The following is a 25,563-nucleotide window of genomic DNA, read 5'->3' as shown; positions in this document are numbered from 1 at the left end:
GCTGTGAAAAAAGTAGCAGTGTCATCCTGTTGAGAGATGCATTTATCTGAATTAGAGGGACTTCAGGAAGAGCTGTCTAGCAGTGGATTATTTTTTTTTCTAAACTGGGCCATTATGATGTTCCTTACAATAGAATAAATAGTTCTCTTGATGACTGCAGATATGGAAGCTGTTTGAGAGCACTCAGCAACATCACAGTAAAGCAGTTTTTCTGGTTGATACATAGTCTTCAATCATTATAAGGAGTTACTTGTGTGAAACTGCTGTTAAACCAGTAAGCCTGCATTTATGCATCCACCGTTTTCAGGATTGTTGGTAACTGGGCATATTTTCCCCAAATAACCTACGTCCTTGTGTCACAAGGCCCAACTTGCTCACATTCACCTCGATGATAGTACCTTTGGTAATAACACCCGAAGTTGTATAAAGTGGGGATGAGGGATTCTCTTTTACACTAAGTGTTGGCAGGAAAAGGTGGCTTTCAGTTCAGGCTGTGTGGCATGGGCCCTCTGGAAACATAAGCCCAGTGGCCTAATGAATCTTTCATATTTAGGTGGTTTTCCGGTAAAGCCATCTCCAACACAGCAGACTTTAGTAACCATCCTCTTCCACACTTTCTTCTTTCTCTTTCCTGTTTGAATAAATTTTAGAACCTCTCTTTCTCCTTGGATATGAACTTTGGGCAGAGGGACTTCCCATTTTCCTACTTTCTCTTTCCATTTGTGTTTAATCATATTGGAAAGTACTTTAGCTAAGCCTGTCTCTCTTTGTCCAGTAGATAGGCAGGTACTACTCCTTGTGGAGTCTTTCCATCATTTTTTTGTTTAGTGTTTCTATCTTCATGCATCTTGATAGTCTTTTTCATTTGTATTTTCTCAGCATGGTATTGTTTATGGTATAGCTTCAAACTGATCATCTTTTTTTGCCTTCTTTGAATATTCATGAGCCTCTCAACTTTCCTTCTTTCTCTTTTCCTCATGGTAATCCAAACAATATCCATGTGGCACTTGTGGTGTAACTCAGTATATTCATTTTGTGGCACGGTTACCTACTGGGTGCATTTCCCTGGCACCAAGAAGCTCTTAACTTTCAGGTCTCAGACAACTACCCTATGATTCCAGCAACTTGCAACAGGAAAGGGACATTCTTTTTTTTTTTAATATATTTTATTGATTATGCTATTACAGTTGTCCCATATCCCCCCTTCTCTTCCCTCCACCCTGTACCCCCTCCCACCCACATTTCCCCCTTTAGTTCATGTCCATGTGTCATATTTATGAGTTCTTTAGTTTCTACATTTCCCGTACTATTCTTGCCCTCCCCCTATCTATTTTCAACCTACATTCTATGCTACTTATTCTCTATACCTTTTCCCCCTCTCTCCTCCTCCCACCCTCCTGCTGCTAACCCTCCATGTGCCCTCCATTTCTGTGGTTCTGTTCCTGTTCTAATTGTTTACTTAGTTTCTTTTGGTTTTGCTTTAGGTGTGGTTGTTGATATTTGTGAGTTTGCTGTCCTTTTACTATACATGTCTTTTCTTTATCTTCTTTTCTTAGATAAGTCCCTTTAGCATTTCATAAAATAAGGGCTTGGTGATGATGAACTCCTTTAACTTGACCTTATCTGAGAAGCACTTTATCTGCCCTTCCATTCTAAATGAGAGCTTTGCTGGATAGAGCAATCTGGGATGTAGGTCCTTGTCTTTCATGACTTGGAATATTTCTTTCCAGCCCCTTCTTGCCTGTAAGGTCTCTTTGGAGAAATCAGCTGACAGTCTGATGGGAACTCCTTTGTAGGTGACTGTCCCCTTACCTCTTGCTGCTTCTAGGATTCTCTCCTTCATTTTTACCTTGGCTAATGTAATGATGATGTGCCTTGGTGTGTTTCTTCTTGGGTCCAACTTCTTTGGGGCTCTCTGAGCTTCTTGGATTTCTTGGAAGACTGTTCCCTTTGCCAGATTGGGGAAGTTCTCCTTTATTATTTGTTCAAATAACTTTTCCACTTGTTGCTCCTTCCCTTCTGGTACCCCTATAATTCGGATGTTGGAACGTTTAAAGGTGTCCTGGATGTTCTTAAGCTTTTCTTTGATTTTTTGAATTCTTATTTCATCATGCTTTCCTGCTTGGTTGATTCTATCTTCCTTCTGGTCCACTGTATTGTTTTGAGACTCATATTCCTTCCTTTCACTATTGGCTCTCCTCCGCGTGTCTTCCTGCATCTGTTTTATGGTATTCTGCATTCTTTTATCTAAATTTCATCCAAAATCCACCAGTTCCATGAGCTTTCTGATCACCAGTGTTTTGAACTGCGCATCTGATAGATTGGCTAATTCTTGGTCGCTCAAAAGGATGAGTCCTGGGGGACTGATTTGCTCTGTTGAAAACATGGGTTTTTTTCCCCCTGTCTCTCCTTTTTTTTTTTTTTTCCGGTCTGGTTGCTCTTGTTACGGTGCGGGGCGGAGCCTTAGGTGCTCACCGGGGCCGGGCACCCCGGTCGCTAGATTATGACGTTATATGTGGGGGCGGAGCGGGAGCGGTGCGGGAGAAAACAATGGCGGTAGTTCCGTTCCCCTGGACTCAGACCCTTGTCTGGGCTTCCGGGCCGCGAGTTCTGCCCTGGTCCACAATCGCTGCCCCTCTGGGTCTGCCAGCCGCAGCTTGCATACTCAGGGATCACCGCTGACTTCTTACGCGCCCGATGGCTTTTGCGCCGATTTCGCGCCAAACCTTCCCCCGACCACCGCGCGCCGCCGACTGGAGCCAGCCCCGCGCCTGCCGGCTCGTCTTCTCCTACCAGTCCGGATGAACGCGTCTACTTCAACTTCTTGGCTGCTCGACTTCCATTCAGATAAATCCTCTGCCGGATCTGGGTGTTATTCTGATAGTAAATTATTGTTGTAAATTATTGGTTTTCTAATCTTGGTTGTACTAGGAGGTACGGTGCGACCACCTATTCCTCCATCTTGCCGGAGGAAAGGGACATTCTAACAATGGATTCTTTAAAGAACCCATAAAAATAATGCAAACATATGCCAGGCTCCCAGACAGAGAGAATCCAGCTTTTGAAAGTAATAGGTAAGTATTTTCCTTTGCTTCTCTATTCTCTCAGTGAGTACTCCCTTCACCCTTTAGGGATCAGAAAATAGCCGGTGAGTAGAGGAAGAGGTAGAGAGCACTGATGAGAGGCTACTACCACACTTTGCCCAGGGTAGAAGTTCCTGCCTGGAGGGGAGGAAGTGTCAAACTGTGAGGGGCCTTGGAGTTTGCCCTGCTTGCAAGTTGGCCTCCTGTAGTTCATTGGATGCTCGTAAGAGACAAAAGACTCAGGCCAGAAACAACAAACAACTTATTGTTTATAGTAATGGTCCTCCTATGATGGTTCCCTGAGCCTTAGTTTCCACAGGGTGATGCAAAGGGGGACAGATTTCACCAGCATATGTAGTAGACTATAGGAGAGAAAACTCTAAATTGAAGGAACCTGAATATTTTCTAATAGGCCACAAACATGCCTGTCTTTTCTCCAGAGAGAGACATTATTATACCGGACAGCAATCAGTCTGTTCTTCATCTTGAGGGAGATTCTATCTCTGTCTTTTAAGTCTGTTCACTAGGCAAAGATCCTTGACAAGATAAATACAGAACAAAGGAAAGTCAGTGCCTTTCCAGCAAGATATGCAGAAGCATGAGAGACCCATGGGGAAGAATCATCCCCCATCCCACAGGAAGTAGCTGTAAAACTCTGAGTGAAGTTGGAAGCTTTGTCCCTAACTTGGAACAGGACCTTTTAAATAGCAAGATTTGAGAATTTTGTTTACAATTTAAATTGACCATACGATGTTATGTTATATTAAAATGAGCAGAAAAGATATTTTAAACAGGGACAGTAAAAAAGTCTCCCACCCCAAATAAAATAGAAGGGGAAAACAGGAGAAAAAATTTAAGTGGCTTTATGGTTAATTCCTAACAGTTATATTTGATTAATATACCCATTGCATATAAGAACTTGATGAGTTATCCTAAAGTCATCTGTGACCTAGAAATCTGGAAATAAAATATAGCCAAACATCTTGCAAACTGGAAAGAATTGCAATGTTAGGATTAGATCGATTCTCTCTTCTCTCTTCTTCTTTCTTTTTCTCCCCCTGCTTGGTCTCTCTCTCTCCTGTTTCGCTTTACTTTCTGTAGGTCACCTTCCTCTGCTCACTCATATTTTGCGATCTTCCATAATGTCAGTGTGTGAGCAGCTCCAACTTGCCATGGCCCCAAATCTGGCTTTATCTCTTCAGGAGCTTTTATTGCTGAATCCCTGTACCATTTTCCAATAGTCATTTTGCTTCTTGGTTCAAATTCTCTGGAGAGGGAATCATACAGTTATTGTTGAGTCAATGGATTAACTTCCTCTAGTCAAGTGTCCAGCTTCATCCAATAACCTGGTGGTGGGACTGGAACTGGGCTCTGGTGAGGTCAGGAGGCAATAATGAGGCCACAGCAGCTGCAAACATGGGTTTGTTCTGAGAAAACATAGGTGAAGGAGGGGCAAGTAGCCCAAAACTCATTTCTGAATTCTGACTTCAATATGATCTGAATTCAGGAGAACTTCCAGGTGCAATGTATATAATATGATTTTAAATAGAAAGTTGAACTCATTTGTTGATGATGTCTATAAAATTTGTAATTGAATTTTGTAAATAACTGATATTGGTCATAAGAGCTTGGGTAGTAGAACTGAGTCAAGTCAAACTCCTCCAACTCATAGAAAACCCAGAAAAGCGCATGTGCAGTTGATGGGAGTTATGTTACCCCTCCTGACAAGAGCAAATGTACTAAGCCCTGGCTGGCATAGCTCAGTGGATTGAGCATGGGCTGTGAACCAGTGTCACAGGTTCGATTCCCAGTCAGGGTACATGCCTGGGTTGCAGGCCATGACCCCCAGCAACTGCACATTGATGTTTCTCTCTTTCTCTCTATCTCCCTCCCTTCCCTCTCTAAAAAATAAAAATAAATAAAATCTTAAAAAAAAGGAAATATAAAAAAAAGAGCAAATGGCCTAAAACAAGTGAGAGGGACAATTAGCCACCATGCCTAAAATGTACACCAAGGACATTTTTCAAGGCCATTTTCTTATTGTGGGTAAATCTAATGTGATGGTGTCATTAATGTTATTTCTATAATAATTTAAATCTCTTTAGAAGATACCAAACAAGAAAAGACAGGCATCTTTTTATTTCTGGAAGAACTGAAAATTTTGGATAATCCTAAATTCTCTTATTAGCCAAATTAATTTTTATTAGCACATGTTACCTTTGGCTTAAGGAAGACTGTAGCTTCTTCAATAACATAAAGCAGAACTAGGAGTAAAGATCAGGCTAAAGATAAAGTAAGGGAATGACATAGGGCATCAATTTTGCTAATTCCTCTTAGAATTCTTTTTCCTCCTCTGTTATTCCCATCTAGTTTTTTTTTTTTTTTTTTTTTTTAAACTGGCATAGCAAATCAAACTTGTGGATTGATTTAAATGAAAAAGTTCTTTGAGAAGCTCATAAATTTTGATATGTTCCCTTATATATTCCTTTTTAACTTTTTCTTCCAGAGAAAAACCTTCTTATTGTAGGGGACTATGGTTGAAATAATTATATTTATAATTATGTAAAGAAACAAGCATTTTTTAAAACATTAGGAAGCCATTCTCTTGCTTTGGGGTGAATACTTGTCTGTTCAATATACTTTTTTGTGTCTCTCTGAAGAGTCTACAAGAAGGTTTTTCAGGGGAATGGCAATCAGGTATGAGGGCAGTTTCAAAACAATGAAATGTGTAGTGAGCAAGTACTTTCTCCAGAGGAAGAATTCTTTTGTTGTTTTGTTTTCTCTCTTCCTGAAAAGGACTCCTTCTCTGCTGTCATAATTTTAAGGGTCACAAAAGACCGAGCTGCTTCAGGCCATCTTCCATTTTCTTATAGATTTGTTGGCCATTTTGTTTGTTTGTCCTGAAGGAGATTTTGTTCTTTGTCCTAGGGCTTACTTTGAGAACGAAGCTAATCACATAAGTAAAAATAGCCTACTATACGGATTGGCTAAATCCAATATATTATTGGTTTCCTCACTGCTTAGTCTGTCTGGCTGTGAGACCCCTAATCAAGGGCAGAGGTGCTGAAGGGGTTTTGTTTGGCTCTGGTGTGTGTGCATAAGCGTGAATGTGTGTGTGTGTGTGTGTGTGTGTGTGTGTCTGGGAAGCAGACTCGCAGAAAAATTACAGAAGACAGAACAGAGCTCCAAATGTAGAATTTGGCTTATAAACAAACAATAAATAAAGATAATTGAAATATGCTGAATTAAAAGTTAGTCTAGGAATGCAAAATGGGACGACCACTTAGAAAAGTTTACCAGTTTCTTAAAAAGGGAAACGTAAGACTACCATAATCCAGCCATTCCCTAAGTGTCTGTCTAAGAGAAATAAAAACATTTGTCTACACATACACTGGTAGGTGTATGTGAATGTTCATGGCGGTATTATTCATGATGTTATCAGATAGGAGACCTGGCCCTGAGTGGGTTGGCCTAGGGACAGCTGTAGTGTGTGGGTTCTTGACTTCGTGTAGGAAAGATTTCACACCATGAGTCCAGGTGACCATGGGGGTATGGTCACCCTTTATTAATGCAACAGGACAGCCTAGGCTGGGCTGCCTTAGCTCACTGGGGAGTCAAAGGAAAAGGGGCCTTGGAGACAGGGCCAGGGGTTAGCCTGGGATGAGTTGCTGCTGCCCACTGTTCCTCTGGCTGCAAGTCTGTGGGGACCCTTAGAGTTTAGGAGATGCATGCCTGTTGGGGAAGAAAAGAGGGAAGGAGAAGGAATGGTGTGGCTGCTCCCCAGTGAATGGTTCCTTTTTTCTTGAGGCTTTTATTTCTCTGTTGTAGAAGGGAACCTTAGGGGAGGTCTCAGGGGACAGGTTCAGCAGAATATTCACTAGCTTTCCAGGTGCACCCTTTCAAGGTCATGTTCTCCACTGATTGGTCAGGGCCAGGGAAGGGGATCATCAGTCACTGCAGTTAGTCCAGGTTTTGCTGCTTTCCTGGGCCTGGAGCTGAAATACAAATGAGGCCTAGATGTCATCTCTAGGGAGGTGACCTTTTGTATCTGGCTGAAAATTGCTCCACCAGTTTGTTTAGCTCTCTGTTTCAGTTCCCCATTCCACTCGCCAAGGAATTTTCCTAGCTTCTTACTATCCTACCTCAATAATAGCCCTGAACTAGTAACAGCTGGATGCCAATCAACTGATAAGTGGATCAATAAAATGTAGGTATTCTTATTCAATGGGATACTCAGTAATAAAAAGAAGTAAACTACTGACACATACAACAACATGCATGATCTCAAAACTGCATACTAAAAGAACTACATCAGATACAAATGAGTACTTAACAATATTTCCTAGTCCATTTGGGCTGTTACAACAATATTCACAAGACTGGCTGGTGTTTCTCACAATTCTGGAGGCTGGGAAGTCCATCGCGAAGGGTGCCAGCAAGCTCAGGGTCCGGCGCAGGCCCCTCTCTGAGTTGGGGACTGCTGACTCCTGTTGTGTCCTCCCTTGGAGGAAGTGATGGGGGGATCCCTGGAGCCTCTTTCAGGAGGGCACCAGTTCCGTTCATGAGGGTGGAGCCTCATGATAACTCAAGAAGTCATTTTATTTGTTTCTTTGCTTATTTAATGACTTTTCTTGGCTCCTTTACCATTATCGAAATCAATTTTGCAGTAAGGCTAGCATCTAATATGTTACCTTTTTCAGAGTGCATGGAAAGGAAGGTTGGAAAATGTCCCTTTACTGATGTAAGGACTAGGAAGAGCTTATTTGTTAAGTTATGAATATTTTTGTCACTAAATTATTCCTTCTTATGCAGAGTACTTATTTTTAAAATCTGAACTATTTCACATGGTTTCTCTGTACACTTTTGGGTATGTTAGCCTTTGCTTTCTGATATTTTTGGAATCATATTCTACCCTACCTATACTGCTAGATAGATCTGTATTTCATATAGGAAGTTAAAATAAAACATAACCCTCTAAAATTGAGATATTTCTTTTGTCTTTATTACCTTTCCTTGAAGAAAGCTGACAGCCACATCTCAAATTCTAGATGGTTTATAGGCGAGGAAAGAGAACTGCAGAACAGGCAACAGACTAGCTCAGCACTCCCTGTCGTGGGCCCAGCCAGGTCTCCATCCTGTCCTGGGCCTGTCCTTGTGCTCCCATTGTGCCTGGCAAGGCACCACTTTCTCCAACTATCTCAAGCTGAGCCGATTACTCATTTTGAAAAGATGTACTTATTCTTATATGTATGTGTTGTTTTGGCCCCACGTTGCAGAACAGAGCAACAAATAGAACTTTCTTTTAATGAACTGAAACTCACTGTGAGACAGGGTATGTGGCGGAACAGCTGCAATCGATAAAAGCTACAGCCCATGGGCCACCAATTTATGGCTTAGAACTGGCAGAGACCAGCTAGATTCATCATGGTGACTAATTTCACCTGCCCATAAACCCTAGCTTCGTTATATGCTCATTGTAATACATTAGCATGCTAAATGACACACCATGTCACCATCATTAGAAATGGAAAGCTCACATAAAACAATGGCTGCTGGAGCTCCTCTGAGAAATCCCCACCCCTTGTCTGGGAAGATCCTGAATATTCCTCTCCCTCATTAAATACCCTACCCTCCAATTAAATAGACCTCAATAAAGGAAGAAAATTTCCCTAAAGGGGGGCTGCTCTCTCTGTGGAGAAGCCTACTTGGCCTCACTGCTTTGCTAATAAACTCACACTTTTAACTCTACCCTGGCTCCCCTGTTTGAATTCTTTGCAGTGCAAAGCCAAGAACTTAAAGTGTGGACTCTCAGGGCCCCGGGCCCCCTGGAACACTCCCATCAGTCAGACCATTCTGTGAGCAGGGTGCTTCTCCACACGCTCCACTGTCCCCAATGAGAAAGAATGATCAACAGCTCTGTGTGGGAAAGCAGGGCAGGTTCTAGTACTGATGGCAGGGCTGGAGCTGGAGTGTAGGGAGGGAAAGGCATCAGCAAGCGGTACCTTGTGACTCCCTGCCACTTGGCCTTTGGCCTACCATTGCTGTTTCTGCTGTGTATTGAACTGATTTATTTTCCCTCTCACAGTTCTTCTCTAACACTTCTATGCCTGCACACGCGGTGTTCTCCACACCCTCTTTTTGCTTCCTCACTTCAACCTTTCATTCATTTTTCAAGTCTCAGTTCTGAGAAGCTTTTTCTCACCCGCACACATAGAGTTTACCAGTTCCTCTTCTGTAATCCAACTGAAACTTACATAATTCTCTCTGTGTCACCTTATTCCCTATTATAAGTGTTTATTGACTTGTCTCCCCATTCTTTGAGGACTTGTATTTGTAACACCTGGAGCAATGATGGGCAAATTGTTGGCCCCTGAATGACCAGACAGATGAAAACCTATCAAAAGTTACTTAGTGGTTGCTCCAAAAATATTTATGTTAATTCTGTTTTTGAATTGGTGTATAAGCACAGAAAAACAGAATAAGTATTATTGTCAGAAACTAAATCTAGGCATTAAGTGCGTGATTGAGATGTGCACCTTTGCTAGTTTGAGGGCAGGGAATATGTTACGTTGTCTTCAGTATTCAAATGACAAAGATTTATAAACTCCCCACTGCTGAGATTCGCCAGAAGTTTAGGATTTCCACAGGGTTTTCCTCTTCAAATATTCCTAAAGCCACACGAATTAGTCTTCTACTTGTTTGCCTTTGCTCCTTGATCTGAATGATTGAATTTAGAAGCACCCTGGGGGTCAGGTTCCCCAGCTGTAGCCCCTGGAGGAGCCCGGCCCCTGGCTTCCGTTGTTTTCAGCCACACCTCAGGACTGGGGAGGCAAGAGGCTTGGGTTACCCCAAGGGTTACCAGGGTGGTACAGCTATTCTGAAGAAATGCCCAGAACATCTCCTCTGTGCCTGAGATTGCTTATGTGCCTGAGGAGGAGGATTGTTCCAGTGTAAGGCTCACTCAGGGATATGCTCCAGCCAAAAAGCTCTGACGTTTACAGCAGTGTTTCCCAAAGTTCACTCTTGGGACCAGGACGGCCGAGGGAGGAGCACCTGAAGCATCAATTCCCACTGTCCCAGAGTGAGCTCATAACCTTCAACCTTGGAAGGAGATCCTGCTCTCCCACCTCTGAAGGCTCACATCTTGTTCCTTCACTTGCCAATAAAGTCAGAACTCAGACATGTCCCTTGAAACTGAAGGTCTCTGATGAGAAATGGATTTTTTTTTCAATGATGGAAATGTCATTGTTGATAAAGCCACTTAATAACCAGGCCTTTCTCTATTAAGCAATCAAATATGAACATATTTCCTTATTACAAGAAACAAAGGGAAGAAGCTGGCTTTCCGAAGGTGGATGCAGTTAAGGGCAGTGACCTGCCAGGAGCCCACCTGGAAAGGAGAGGGATGGCAGAATGCTTACCCGTGAATGACCTAGGCCAAGGAGAGCAGAGGAGAGGCAGAAAGGAGAGATGCTCCTTAAAACTTTCAGTAATGGATGAAGGCTGATTCCAGTTCTCAGAGCTGTCATGGCTCTGGGGCAGGGGGCCTTTCCAACTATAGTGGTCATGGTGAGCTCGTCAGCGAGACGCCTGGGTTCTGATTACCTTATCCCATTATCAGAAAGACTTAACTAAGAACCGAAAGTGCCATGCCTTTTCTCTGTCCTTTTCATTTTATAATAAAAACCTTCCTGGAATTACTATGAGAAATACCTATGATGATGACAACCATCTTTAAAGGTGATTATTTTAGGCCTGGCTAAAATTTCCAACACCTTCTAAATTTCTTTCTTTGTATTTTACAGTGAGAGCTGCTTTTCAAAATTAGGTGTTTCAAGATAGAACTGGCAGATTCATTTTAAAAATGGGTAATTGTTTCTATTCCCTATTTTGTAGGTAAAGAGATTGAGGATCAGAGAGGCTGCATATCTGAAGTCACACAGCTATGGGCACAGGACTTAAACCCAGGTCTGTGTCAGTCAAATATGTGTTCTTTCCAATCATCTGAGGCCTACTACAGGTATTAAACATAAAGCCAAAACAAATCTGTCTCAGAAAAGTTTTAAGTTACATGGGTAAAAACAGAAATAATTTTCCCATGACCAACCAAATGGGAGAAGATGTGTGCAAATAATACCTTCAATGAGGGTCTAATATCCAAAATATATAAAGAACTAAAACAACTTAATGGCAAAAATAATAATAATAAAAACAAAACAAAAAAACAATCCAATAAAAAAGTGGGCAGAGGACCTGAATAGACGTTTTTCCCAAGAAGACATACAAATGGCTAACAGATATATGAAAAAATGTTGGACTTCACTAGCTATAAAGGAAATGCAAATCAAAACCACAATGAGGTACCACCTCACACCTGTTAGGATGGCTCTTATCAATAAGACAAGTAATAAGTGTTGGAGAAGATGTGAACAAAAAGGAACCCTCATTCCCACTGTTGGTGGGAATGTAAATTGGTACAGATACTCTGAAAAACAGTACAGAGGTTTCTCAAAAAATTAAGAGTAGAGTTACCATCTGATACAACAATTCCTCTTCTGGGTATCTACCTGAAAAATATGAAAACACTTATTTGTAAAGCTATATGTACCCCTATGTTCATTGTAGCATTACTCCCCACAGCCAAGTCATGGAAACAACCTAAATGTCCTTTAATGGGTGATTGGATAAAGAAGATGTCATACAAATACACAATGGAATGCTGCTCAGACATAAGAAAATAGGAAATGTTGCCATTTACAACAGCATCATGCTAAGCAAAATAAATCAGAGGGAAAAAGACAAGAACTGTATGGTTTTACTCATATGTGGGATATAAAACAGAAAGCAACAAACTAATAAACAAAACAAACTCATAAACAGAGATAGAATGGTGGCTACCAGAGGGGAAGTGGGGTTCAGGCGGGTTGAACAAGGTAAAGGGGGTCAAATGTATGGCGACTTTGAATGGTGAGCACACAATGCATTATACAAATGATGTATTGTAGAAGTGTGTACTTGGAGCTTATAGAGCACTGTTAACCAATGTCACCCAAATTAATTTTAAAAAAGGAAATAATTTTTCCAGATGAGAAAATTCAATTCACCATATTATAGTCACTAAGGGTCCTGTTTTACCAATTATTGTTTGAAGCCCACAGACAAAGCACACGTTCAGTAATGAATAAGGCTATGATTTTGGAGTCAGAGTGCAAGAAGAGAGAAGAAGAGACCGAAGAAGAGTCTGAATAGAGGATACATATTCCAAGCATCTCACAGCACCCATAGCAGATTTCACTGAAAAACAAATGAAGTCAGAATTTTTTGGTAATGTTTCTCCAATGATTAATCCTGATAGCTAATATAGATTAAGTGCCTAGATTTGGCAGACACTGTGTTAGGCCATGTACATGGAGGATTTTGTTCAATCATCACTTGAACCTTTTACATTAGGAACATTCTTCATCATCAAGGCCCCATTGTACAGATGGGTAAAGTGGAACTAACTAGTCGAATCTCACCTAATGTCATGCTCACCCTAGTGAGTCCAGAATTGACACCAGAACCTGCTCTCTCAATCAAAAATTTATTACAAAAATTTCCTGGCAACAAAGTCAACTAATAATATATTATTTATCCTTCAAATGCAATAATTTTTTACACTGAGAATTTGTTGTTACCAACACTATAGCACCAGGATGCATGCTTAAGATGAAATAAAAGTGTCTTTGTTTAATAAACAGTTGTCCCCACACACTTTTTTTTCCAACTGAAACTGGAGGATTGGTGTGTTTTGTGCACAAATGGAAACTGGCAAACAGGACTTGATTTTGAGTAAAAAGACAGGTCAGGCACATGCTATTCAGTATTTGAAAAAGAAGAGTCTCCAGATACTGCAACCAGAAACTTTCAAAGAAAGCAGAACACCTCAATCATTTCCATTTAAAAGACACCAGAGGTGGAATTCAGTAGCTATTTTTCTTCTTTGGAAAAAAAAGAATGCAACTTTTGCCAGCTGATGAAAGTGGAAGCCTGGGAAGAAGGGCCCCTGTGCTTCTTCCAGGTGGAAAATAGGTTCTGTGCCTGTTGTTTTGTCCTCAAGGTCTTCCCATGTCATTCTGTGTGTCTAGAAGATGATGTCATTGGCCTCCAGAGCAAAACAACTAAGGGCACCAGTAGAGTTGTGTGGGGCAGGCAGGTCATGGTGTCTTCTGAATTAGCACTACTGAGGTATAGGCCAAGTTCTTCTCTTGTTCTTCATTTTGCTGGATGTAGAAGGCCAGGTTGACAGGCAAGATTTGGGAGTTTACTCGTTACTGAGAACAAAAAGGCAAATGCCAGGGCAAGAAGCCGTCTTAGTGTGTGAGTACAGTGCCTGATTTCACAGGCTTGTATCCCAGCTTCCGCTCTTTGAGGATGTTGATGTTGAGAGTGTTTTTAAACAAAGGTTGGCTGTGTTGTATGTAAAGCATCAGAATAGCACAGAACTCATTTTAGCTTCATACACATGTGCACACACATGCATTCCAGGCCAATTCAATACAGGGGTTTTGGTGTTCTCTTAGATTTTCACAAAAAGAGTACATCTCTCTGAGGCTCTACAAGAAGATTTTCTAGGGAAAGTGAGCTTAAATTTGGTCTCGAAGAATGTATGCCTCTTCTATGGACAAATATGGGGGTATGTGGTAGGGAGAGCATCTGAGTAAAGAAAATATATTCAGCAGGGATAATGACCAAAATCCCTAATTATTGTCACACAAAGTTATTAGGCACTACAAACAATATTAACTAAAATGGAATGAGTTTTCTTAACATAAATAGGCCGCCTCTTCATTATAAGCAAAATATATTTATAGAAAATGTTTAGAAAATGCAGACAATACAATAAAGAAAATGAAACTACTCATAATAACTTCTTAATAAAAATTTTAATTGTGGTAAATACACATAATATACAAATTCCCCACCTTGCCCATCTCCAAGTGCGCAGTCCCGCAGTGCTGAGCACACTCACATGGTGCACACACTCTCCAGCACACTCTCGTCTCTCCTTCTGGAGGCTGTGAGCATTGCACGGTGACTCTCTGCTCCCGTCTCCCTGAGCCACTTGCAACCCGCATTCTACTTCTCCTCTCCGTGAATTTTACCACTTTAGGTACCTTTTGTAAGTGAATTAGATGGCATTTGTCTTTCTATTCCTGGATTATTTCACTTACATTGATACTTTAATATAGATTTATTACCTGTTTTTGTATGAAAATGTTTGGATCAATCATTATTCATTTAACTATTTCCATGAAGTGGGTAGTTAGGGGTTTACAATAAATTAACACTGCAAGTATCGTCCTTATAGTAAATCTTTAGGCACATTCATTGTTAGTTCTTCAGAATAAAGTTCTAGAAGTCCATTCGCTGGGTATGTACGTAGGGTGGCACCTGCCCTTTCTCAGTCATGTGAGCACTGGTTTTATTCTCCCTTTCACTTGTGTTTTCATTTTCAAGTCAAATTGGAACCAGTTTTTGATCCCTCATGAGTTACCACTTAAAGCCCTGTGAAGTTCAGACTTCACGATGAGTATACCAAACAGCCCACTTGCTGTAGCCCAAAGAATGAGAGAATCAAACTGAGAACTTCTCATGTCTCAAAAGGAGTTCAGGGCAGTTTAACTAATCCTGCTTAACCACAAAATCCCAGGCTCCTTGGTTTAGGATTCTCTTGGTCTTTGAAGGTACAGAGAGTCATGTTATCTCTGGCCTAAGGATATAGCTTGCATTGACTGAAACGACCTTGGTCATTGTTCTTGAAATTTAACTCCTAACAATCCCTGTTGTTGGAAAAACTAATTTAGTTCACGTTGAAATGCCAGGAAAAGAGAAAACCATGTCTAACTCAACAGATGATCTTCCTACCAAAAGAATCAATCTACAACGACTTCTCTTGAAACGTGATCTCAGAAGGTGCTTTAATCACTTAATTTAGAAAATCAGAGGATGGGCACACTAATTTCCTATGGTTAGATTTTTTATTATATCATGGGGTAATTATATTTTCAAATATATACATATAGGTACTAAATTTTCTTGAATGCATAAGTACAAATTTAGCTTATCCTTGGAGGTTTTATTCATTATGTCATTTCTTCAACAATCAGATTTAGAGATTTAGTAATGTGATATATTAATAAACTTGGAAATAAAAAAACATTTCTTCTGGAAATTAGATTGACTAGAGCTTATTATTGGGTGAGCTTAATAAAGTATAAGATACTAGAAGGATTCTAAACACATGTCAGGAGGAAATACCAATACCTCAATTGTGCTTAATTACTTCAAAATGCACATACACTGGCACACACACACTAAAAAGAAGAAAGATCAGGAAAATGTGGCATGGTGTTGGTTTGGAACTATTTCCTTTGCAATTCATACTTTGTGTTTCTGTGAAGATGAGCAGGATCTCGTTTGGGGCTTTGATAGTTCTGGAGGGTGATTCAGTCTGTCCTCAGTCATAACTGGTGATTTTTTCCCCTTGGGCTCGTCGTGTCTGTCAGTTAAGCCCTTATTTATGAAATTCCACTTGACTTTTTCTTCTGTCTTCCTCTTTTTATTTTTTTGTCATGTGAAGACAGATTCACTGGTGTCAGCAGCTCCTGACTTATGATTAAAGCTGAATATGGGCCAATCGTGCCTTGACTCAGGGGTGGTTGGGGGCTGAAGAAGAAACTTCTCTGAGAACTGTGAGCTTGTACCCTGAGGAGGGCAATCTCATCCCAAGTGGGGCACAGCTGGATGGTGAAACTTGGGGCTAAAAAATACCATGGAACATTTATGTATGAAGCACAAATACACAGTGTATCTGTGGTAGTAAAATTTCACGAGGGTGATGATTAGGAAAAAAAAAGTCTAAAAAAGCTGGGAAGAGCATAATGAAAAAAGGTTGAGAAATAATGGCTTAGATTAGCAATAGTTCTTTACAAGCCATTCAACTGCCTAGGAATGACTAAATTTGAGAACCTCTGTTTTTTTTTAAGAGAAATATATTTACCTTTATAAAATATCTCCAATGATTGTGTTTGTAGTGGAGGGTATAGATTAAAGTTCTCTTAATTTCTTTTTTATTCCCACCGTTCTAGGGTTTCCAGTGCAGAGAACAGCACAAGATAAAAGTCTGAATCAGAAATTATAGCCTGCCTATGTTTGTGAAAACTTGAATTTCTTCAAAATGATGATCCAAAGGATTGGGAAGGGAGAACATATTCATTGACTTTGTACAATGTGTTCCTGTAAAGTAGCGCCATTCACAGCTTCTCTTTTATTGTTACTTCCAGTCTAATAAACACTCCACAGTTTTCATTTGACCCCACATCATTTCTACTTTGAGTTAGCTGTGCCTCACACCAGAGGCATCAATTTTATTTTTCTAATATGAAATATCAGAAGGTTAAGAGATCAAGTACTCGATAGCTACACTCCTCTTATAACACATATTGTTTTATTTAAAAAGCAATATGCTAGCCATCCAAAAAAAGAGCAGGCTGTATTTTCCACCTTCAATCTTCTTTTCCATTATTTTTCAGCTGGGGTGGCCACTTTTTTATTTATATACTTTTATTTTTATGTAGCAACTGATAGTAGAGTTAGCTAGAGGCTCTTTGAGAGAGGGTTTATATACAATGGGAGATCCTCTTCCTTTTTAAAGATGGTAAGATAGTTTTCTTGGATACCTACAGCATTTTGTTATTTTAGAGAGAAAAATAAATGTTGCAGATATCTAAATGCATTCTCTCTAAAGCATAATGCCTTGATACACAAAAAGTATAATGAAACAAACCAATTATGAACTTTGTAAAAGTATGCTTCTTAAAATTTACTTTTCTGCAGCTATCAAAGAAACAAATTGTTTAATTAAAAGACAAATTAAGCTATTTTAAAAATATACTTTTCAGCTTTATTGAGGCATAATTGATGAATAAAATAAAGTATATAGCACAAGGATTTGATATACATATACATTGCGAGAGGTTTCCCACAATCAGGTTAATTTGTGTATTCATCACCTCATTGAGTTAACTTTCTGTTTTCTTTTGGTGAGAACGCTTGAATTATACTTTTAGCAAATTTTAATTTTACGATATAGTATTTTAAAGTATAGTCACCATATTGTACATTGGATTTTCAGATTTTATTCACTTTGTTATTGAAAGTCTGTATCCTCTGAGCAACATCTCCCCCCTCCCCCCAGTCCCTTCTACTCTCTGTTTTCAGAAGTCAACGTTTTTAAAAGAAGACTTCACATATAAGTGATACCATGTGGCATTTCTCTTTTTCTGTCTGACTTATTTCACTTAGCATAATGCTCCAGTGGAGGCTTATGCATGTTGCAAATGGCAGGATTTCCTTCTTTTAATGGCATATGTGTAAATATATAATATATAATCACATCTTTAGCCATTCATCCATTGATGGATACTTAGGTTGTTTTCACACTTGGATTATTGTGAATAGTGATGCCATGAACATGGAAGTGCAGGTCTCCCTTTGAAATGATGAGTTCATTTTCTCTGAATGTGGGTACAGAAATGGATTGCTGAATCACATGGCAATTCTAGATTTAATTTCTGAGGAATCTCCACATAGTTCTCCATACTGGTATACCAGTTTACATTCCCAACATCAGTGCCCAAGGGTTCTCTTTTTCTATATCCTAGCCAGCATCACCTATTGTCCTTTTGATAATAGCCATTCTGTGATGCAGATACCGGGCAACAATATCTGCAGCACTGTGGATGGTCAAGGTACAACGCCACCAACATGGTGCTCAGGCGCTTCATGGAGGTTGGCCGGGTTGCATACGTCTTCTTTGGACCCCACGTTGGGAGCCAGCTGACGCAGATACTGGCCACTAATATCTGCAGCACTGTGAATGGTTGAGATACGAGAGACATTCACACGGACTACCGAGTCCTGTGGAGGAATAGGGATGGTACAGCTACCATCTCAAGGGGAGGGTGCATCAGAGTGGCCTGGCTACTCTCTCAAAGAAGAGTGCCCTGCACTGCTGCCTAAGCAGGCTTTTATTAGGTAGTTTTGGGTAGGAATACAGATACAGCTTATTAATCATTGTCTGGCAGTGAGGACCAAACAAATAGATAATGTTCAAAGAGCTAAAAAGGGCTCACACTGAGTTGGAGTCTTATCACCTAAAAAACTACAGAACTTAAGGGGCTAAATTCATTTCCTGCCCAGGCCTTCATAATCTAATTGAGAGCATCCTCAGCAAAGCAGGTTTCACAGGATGTTACATATCCTGTCTCAGGCCTGATTACCCTGGGAATCCCGCCATTTCCAGCACAGAGTTGCACCACCCCTTGTCATTGTTACAGGCTTGAGTCGGGCAGAGGAGACAAGGCAGCCGAGAGGTTTGAGACTTCCCACAGGCAGAATGAGGACTCAGGCTTTGTCAAAGCTGAGGGGCGGGGGTCAATCAGCCCCATTTTCCACAGCCTCCAAGTTCTTCCCTGAGGGCCCTCACACATGATCGTGCCTCTCTTATGTCCATCCTCTTCTGAAGAATCTTACCCGTCATTGGCTAACCGACCAAGCAATGGGGGCCAGACAAGGAGTAGAAATAGTGCCCCTGCCAGGGAGGTAAGCTTGTCTCTTTAGTGTCTCCTGGTCTAAAGGTCTCTCACTCAGCCTTAGCCAAGGGGGGTTACAGCTCCTGAAACCAGGCAGGGCGGTTCTCAACAATTCTGTCTATAGTCATACCACCCTGAACATGCTGTGCCCCATCTTGTCTGATAATAGCCATTCTAAACAACATGAAGTGATAGTTCATTGTGGATCTGATGTTCATTTCTCTGATCAGTGATGGTGGGCATCTTTTCATGTACCTGTTGGTCATTTTGCATATCTTCTTTGGAAAATGTCTATTATCAGGTCCTTTGCTTATTTTTATTCAGGTTGTTACATTTATTTTATTTTATTTTTTTGCCGTTGGGTTGTATGGGTTTCTTATATATTATGGATATCAACTTCTTATTGGATATGTGGCTTACAAATATTTTCTCATATTCTGTAGGTTGTTTTTTTCAATTTGTTAATGGCTTCTTTTGTTATGTAGGAGCTTTTTAGTTTGATGTGGTCCCACTTGTTTGTTTCTGGTCTTATTGCCTTCATTTTGGTATCAAATCTAAACATCATCACCAAGATCAATATCAAGGAGATTATACCTTATGTTTTCTTCTGTGAGTTTTATAGTTTCAGGTATTATGTTCAGGCTAATGCACTTTGAGTTGATTTTTGTGTGTGATGTTAGATAAGTGTCTAGTTAATTCTATTTCATGTGTATATCCAGTTTTCCCAATGCCATTTATTGAAGGAACTGTCCTTTCCCATTATATAGTCTTAGTTCCTTTGTTCTAATTGATCATATGTGTGGGTTTATTTCTGAGCTCTCTATTCAGATTCATTGATTCATGTGTCTGTTTTTATGCCAAATCATACTGTTTTGTTTATTGTAAGTTTGTAAGATAGCTTCGAACCAGAAAGTGTGATGCCTCTAGCTTTATTCTTCTTGCTTAAGATTGCTTTGCTTATTCGGGATCTTTTGTAGTTCTATATGAATTTTAAGATTGTTGTTTTGATTTTCTTGACAATATTATTGGAATTTTGATAGAGATTTTATTGAATCTATTATTACTCTGGGTCGACTTTTTAACAATACTAATGCTTCTGATTCATGAACTTGAGATATTTTTCTATTTATTTGGGCATTCTTCAATTTCTTTCACCAGTGTTTTATAGTTTTTAGTGTATAGATTGTTTACCTCCTTAGTTAAATGTATTTCTACATAATTTATTCTTTTTTGATGCAATTGTAAATTGAATTGTATTTCTAATTTCTCTTTCCAATAGTTCATTGTTAGTGTGTAGAAACACAACTGACTTTTTTGTATATTGATTTTATGCACTGTAACTTTACTGAATTCATTTATTAGTTCTAACAGTGTTTTGGTGGAATCTTTGCAAACAGAGAAAATTTTACTTCCTCCTTTCTGACTAGGATGCTTTTTATTTCACTTTCTTGCTCAATTCCTCAGGCTAGGGATTTCAGAGAAGTCCAATGAGAATGGTAAGAGTGGGCATCCTTGTCTTGTTCCTGATCTTGAATGAAGCTTTCAGCTTTTCACTGTTACTTATGATATAGCTGTGAACTTATCATAAAGAGCCTTTATTATGTTAAGTCCCATTTATATGTAATTTGTTGAGTTTTTATTATGAAAGGATGTTGAATTTTGCAAATACTTTCTCAGCATCTATTGAGATTATATAATTTTTATCCCTCATCTTGTTAACCTGGTATATCACATTGATTGATTTGTATAGTTGAACCACCTTGCATCTCAGGAATAAATCCTACTTGATTATGGTGTATTGTCCTTCTAAAGTACTGTTCAATTCAGTCTGCTAATATTTTATTAAAGATTTTTACATATGACTTCATGAGGAATATTGGATTGTAATTTTTCTTTCAGTGTTCTTGTCTGGCTTTGCTATCCAGGTAATGCTGGTCTCATAAAATGACTTTGGGGTGTTTCTTTCTCTTCAATGTTTTGAAAACATTTAAAAAATTTCATTGTTAATTGTTCTTCAAAAGTTTGATAGAATTCACCAGTAAAGCAATCTGGTCCCATACTTTTCTTTGTTGGGAAAATTCTTTTTGATTATTCATTCAATCTCTTTAGTAGTAGCTGGTCTGTTCAGATTTTCTATATGATTATGATTCAGCCATGGTAGGTTATATGTTTCTATGAATGTATCCATTTCTTCTAGGTTGTTTTTATTGTTTTCAAAAAAAACATTGAATAAAATGGCTTCTCATGGTTCATATGAGAGTAAGAAATAGGCCGAATCTAATTCCAGAACTCAGATTTATCTATCTCCAAGGTCAATACTCTTTCCTTAATGTAAAACAACTTCCAAACAAAAACAAAAACAAAAACAAAGCACCTGTCTAACAAAAGCAAAATATAGCACACCCCAAAGAAGGCAAAAACAACTCCAAAAACAAAACTTTCTACTTCAGATCAAGATGGAGGCATAGGTAAATATGCCTTGCTTCCTTGCAAAACTATAGCAATAATTACAACTAGACAAATTACAACTAGACTAAACAAATATCCCCCAGAACTGTCAGAAAATCAAGCTGTAGGGAAGTCTAACAACCAAGGATTTAAAGAGATAACATTCACTGAGATGGATAGAAGGGTTATAGATGCCGGGACTCCTGGAGAGGTACAGAATGTAGATGGCATGGAGAGGTTCAGACACATGGAATGGGAGGTCCCAAATCCACATGTAGTGTATAAAAATTGGGAGGGATATCAGACCACCCATCCCAGGGTTCCAGCACCAAGAAGATAATTCCCTGCAACACCTGGCTGTAAAAACCAGTGGGGTTTGGGGTGTTGAAGAAACTGTGAGATTCTCAGGAGACTCTTCTTAAAGGACCTGCAATGGACTTAGGACTTACATGAATCACCCACTCAAGGATTCAGCACCAGTGCAACAGCTGGAAGAACACCAGTTGCACACAGGGAGAAATTAAAGTGACTGACAACAAGGCAAGTGCCAGGAGACAGCTTCCTCCCAGGCATCAGCATGGTCACCTCTCCGAGCCTTCCCTTACACAGAGCCACATGTTTTCCCACCCTGGCAATTATTTAAGGCCCTGCCCCATACAGTTTATTGGTGCACTGTTCTATAAAGACCATGCTACTAAGAAAGAGAGTCAAAGCAGCTCAACCTAATACATAGAAACAAACACAGAGAAGCTGCCAAAATGAGGAAACAAAGAATATGACCCAAATGAAAAAAAAGAATAAAACTCCAGATGCAGAGTTCAAAACACTGGTTATCAGGATGCTCAAGGAACTCATTGGGTACTTTAACAACATAAAAAAGACCCAGGCAGAAATGAAGGTTACATTAAGTGAAATAAAGAAAAATCTATGGGGAACCCCAGTGGAGGGGATGTAGCTGAGAATCACATCAATGATTTGGAACATAAGGAAGAAAAAAGCTTGCAATCAGAACAGCAAGAAGAAAAAGGAATTTGAAAGAACAGAGATAGGCTAAGGAGCCTCTGGGCATATTCAAATATACCAACTTCTGAGTCATAGGGGTGCCTAAAGGAGAAGAAAAAGAGCAAGGAATTGAAAACTTATTTGAAAGAATAATGAAAGAAAACTTCCCTAATATGGTGAAGAAAATAGACATAAATCTAGGAAGCGTGGAGAGTCCCAAACAAGATGGACCCAAAAAGAACCACACCAAGACACATCATAATTAAAATGCCAAAGGTTAAAGCTAAAGAGGGAAACTTAACAGCAGCAAGAGAAAAGCAGAGAGTTACCTACAAAGGAGTTCCCATAAGACTGTCAGCTAATTTCTCAAAAGAAACTTCGCAGACTAGAAGGGACTGGCAAGAAGTATTCAAAGTGATGAAAAGTAAGGACCTACAATCTAGATTAGTCTATCTAGCAAAGCTATCATTTAGAATGGAAGGGCAGATTAAGTGCCTCCCAGACAAGGTAAATTTAAAGGAGTTCATCATCACCAAGACATTATTATATGAAATGTTAAAGGGACTTATTTAAAAAGAAGAAGATCACAACTAGGAACATAAAAGTGGCAATGAATTCACAACTATCACCAATGGAATCTAAACAACAAACTAAGCAAACAAGCAGAACGGAAACAGAATCATATATATGGAGATCATTTGGAGGGTTATCCATTGGGAGATGGAAGTGGGGGAAGTTGCAGGGATTAAGAATTACTAATTGGTAGGTACAGAATAGACAGGAGGAGGTTAAGAACAGTATAGGAAATGGAGTAGCCAAAGAACTTATGTGCATGATCCATGGACATGAACTAAGGGGGGTTTTTCTGGAGGGAATGGGGGTACTGGATGGAGAGTAGCACAGGGAGAAAAACTGGGGTAACCATAATAGCATAATCAATACGATGTATTAAAAAACTTTCTCTCAACAAGAGCAAAATAATTGCTATAGCGCAGTAGCTTTCTTATAAATACATTTTCAGTTGTATTGTGTAAGTTCCATATTATTTCACTTTGACTTTATATATTTTCAGAAGATCCTATAATTGATTATATTCAGTGCACCTGTGATTTTTCTTAGCATGGAAGTTGTCTGTAAGTTATGAACTACTGGTGTAGTTATTTTCTCTTCTCTCACAAATAGTGGATCTTCTCACTTCTTACACTATACTTGCAGAGTTTTAAAACTTAATTGGACCTAATTTTGTAGGTCACGTATTCAAGACTCAGTGAATTAAGTGGCATGCCTAAAGCTACACAATGAGTCTATCAACAAAAACCAGTCCAAGGGGAAATCCAGCCAGGAAAGAGGGGAGATAAGGTAAGGCATTTTACCATTTTACTGTGCTAATTGAGAAATATTTAAGCAAGATTTCAGGACTTTTAAGATATATTTAGAAGATGATTGAAACCCAGAAAGAATAATGGATATTTGTTTACTGACAGAGATGGATATTTCTGTTGAACCTTATTGTATAAATTCAATCCAACCTGGATTGAAATCCTGTCTCTGTTCCTTTCTATATGCTCACAAACAGGTTGATTAACTGTCTACTTTTTTATTTTCACATCAATAAAATGGGGATGATCATTTCTTGCCATAGGATTATCATTAGAATGAAATATTATAATGTGTGTAGTGGTTTTTTTATTATTATGAGTGGCACATTTACATGCTTAGTGAGTGAGTTTCCTACCTCTGGTCTTTTTGTACATAGGAAGACTATGTAGAAATGTGCCCAATCCTCTACCATTAGTGTAGTAAAACTGACTGACCCAATAAGGTAATCTAAAATGTTAGGTCAGAGAATAAAAGAATAAAGAAAGAATAAAAACAATAAACACTTTAAGCCCAGGGAAAAGGAAGTGCTCTGTGATATTTCCATGGCTAGTCTTTGAAGTAGTTGAGTTTGAATAATTAGGATTAGATTTCCAATAAAAGAAAGAGGTTAGGCAAATGAATAGAAAAAGTATGAATCTTTTTGATCATCAGGGGGTTACATAATATAAAGAAGCAGAATCACATTATTTTAATTAGAAGGAAGAATATTAATAGAAACAGAAGGGGGAGGATTTGTTTAAAAGTATAAACATAACAACCCAAATTTAAAAACATATTAAATAGTGTTGAGAAAGATGAGGGCTTTTGAGTCAGACTGATGTGTGTTCTCATCCTAGCTTTTCCATTTGCTCTGTGTCATGGGCAGGTGATTAACCTCTAAAAATTAGTATCTGTATAATAATGGTAACATCAATGAGATTAAATCACTGACATTGCCATTTTTTGTTAAAACCATCACATACTGGGTATTTCATATGATTCAACCTACTTGTGGAAATAAAAAGATAATACGTGAATGCTCAGGACTTCTGGCTACTTAGCATGTAATGAGCTTAGAAGATGGCACTCCGCCCAAAAAACAAGTAAAAATCTTGAATAAACTAAAAAATTCAATAATTCTTTTTAGATCCATAAGAAAAAGTGAGGTCACAGGGCAACACACTGCCTCCAAAACTGGAAAGACAGGTAAATACAGAGAATCACAATTTCCCAGAGAAAAAAAACCCACGGCAGAAAACATTGAGGGAACCACTGCTGTGGTACGGAGGCCTGAATGTAATTTATGAATTGCTGGAGGCAAAACTCCAGAGGATCCACTCATAGGGGATCCTACACTTGTCTGAGTTTTACTTCAAGGGGTTTGACCTGGTTCTCACAGTTAACGTTGGAGGAAAACCATCTTGTGCTTTTGGCAGGGAAAAGAAACCTGTTAAAAATATGCCAGAGCATTCTGCTCTTCCTAACAAGGTCTGTCCTCAGGTACCCACAGCTGGTTCAACATCTGAAAATGCAGGAGACCGTTCTGCGTGGCACGGGCCCAGCTCCCACTCGGAGATGCACAGGACCCACACCCACAGATAGGTTCTCCCCTGGGGAGTCAGGCCTGCAATGTGCCTAGGCTGCTTGGAGTCTTGCTCTTGCTAAAAAAACTCTCTCACCCTGAATTGAGGACATTAACTGCAAAGTAGCTTCCTAAAATCCATGCTAAATTTTCCAAGGATGAGTGTAACCGTTTCAACCACTTTTGCCTTTTCATTTGCAAATATCCCTCTTCTGTGATGTGATTAGTAGCATTGGCTCCTTTGTTTTCTGTAAAAGGTAACCACCTAAAGTGAGCCTGTGCAGAGTAAATGAGGACCATCATGTAATGTCAGGATAGATAGAAATAAAGGCCCGTCATGGCAAGGGCCAAGGCCTTTTGCTCCCCTTGAGAGAAAAGCCATGCTGTCCCTTTTCCTCCACTGGACTTAGTAGTCCATGTGAATGTCTCATTTCATCCATAATGACTCGAACAC

The 25,563-nt window shown here is 39.4% G+C and overlaps 2 pseudogenes; both read right to left on the bottom strand.

Annotated features, from left to right (window-relative positions):
* Window positions 1-247: 247 nt before the first annotated feature.
* On the bottom strand, window positions 248-10,651 carry LOC114512959 (annotated as a pseudogene).
* A 7,219-nt stretch (window positions 10,652-17,870) lies between these two features.
* Window positions 17,871-25,563, bottom strand: part of LOC114512957 — a 113,568-nt pseudogene continuing 105,875 nt past the window's right edge.

Source organism: Phyllostomus discolor, chromosome 2 (genome assembly GCF_004126475.2).
Source record: "Phyllostomus discolor isolate MPI-MPIP mPhyDis1 chromosome 2, mPhyDis1.pri.v3, whole genome shotgun sequence".
Taxonomy (NCBI): domain Eukaryota; kingdom Metazoa; phylum Chordata; class Mammalia; order Chiroptera; family Phyllostomidae; genus Phyllostomus; species Phyllostomus discolor.
This window is presented reverse-complemented; position numbering and strand designations above follow the sequence as displayed.